This window comes from Triticum aestivum, chromosome 3B, assembly GCF_018294505.1.
Source record: "Triticum aestivum cultivar Chinese Spring chromosome 3B, IWGSC CS RefSeq v2.1, whole genome shotgun sequence".
NCBI lineage: Eukaryota > Viridiplantae > Streptophyta > Magnoliopsida > Poales > Poaceae > Triticum > Triticum aestivum.
Genome location: NC_057801.1, coordinates 758,552,358 through 758,553,488, shown reverse-complemented (window position 1 = coordinate 758,553,488; position 1,131 = coordinate 758,552,358).

Genomic DNA, 1,131 nt, shown 5'->3' with positions numbered 1-1,131 from the left:
TATAGTAAAACGGGGAAAGACTCTATCTTTGTGTGGTGTGAATAGTTTTATTTATTTTGTTTTATTTTTGGTTGAGGGAAGTGCGAATTGATTTGGTACGTACAAGTACAATATTACTACATGTCAGGCTTGTCAATAAAATTCAACCCGCGTCTTGTTATATCCCGAAAATTCAGATATCGTGCTCCCAAAACTGGCGCCTTCACAACCCGCGCCTTGCTATCCCGAAATTACAACGCACGCGAAAAGTCCCTCCAGCTGCCAAATCCCGACACGCGAAATCCCCCTTCTAACCCTGAGCCGAAAGGGCCGCTAGTTCAAATTGGTGGGGGGTACTTTTGTAACACACCCTACATTTTGGACAAGCGCGTCGATAAGTCATGCTTCACCCCCTCCCATCGCCCCCTTTTCGCCATTCGAAATCCCAGGCCGCCATAACCGCTCCGTTCTAATTGCGAAACCCCACCCTCCTCCGTCTGCCACATCACCGCTGCCCAGCCAGAGCCTCTTCCCCGACAACGTCGTCCACCGCAACAGCTCGACGTCCCTCGTCCACCTCCCCGGATGAGGATCCGTCGTCCATCTCACCGTCCCGCCGGTTCAGCCGCCCCGTCCTCCACCTCCAAGGAGCTGCTCCGACGATCACCTCGTCTATCGCTGCTGCTCCATCCCCACAGTGCCACCTTAACCTGCTCCACCGGAATCGCAACATCCTCACCGACTCCTCAGACGAAGCGGAGGCCTACTCGGCGCCACCAAAGAGGTTGTACACTCATCGCATAGCACCCTCTCCTTAACTCGACCTCCCAGCACCCACGGTGCTCCATCCCACACCGCCATGGAGCGGCTACCTTGAAGCCGGCGCCGCGGGCGACATCTGCACGGCGGCTCTCCCCCAGTGCGAGGCCCCTTCGGCGGCAGCGGCCATACCAGCCGGATCTGCTGCTGCTCCTCCGGCTCTCGCTCGCTCGCTCGCGTTGCTGCTGCTGCTCCGGCTCTCGCTCGCTCGCTTGCGCTGCTGCTGCTGCCCCGGCTCTCGCTCAATCGCTCGCTCGCCCAGCTGCTGCTCTCCCCCTCGCTCGTGCTGCTGCTCTGCTTCGATTAAGCCACACTTCAGTCGACTGAATCGAC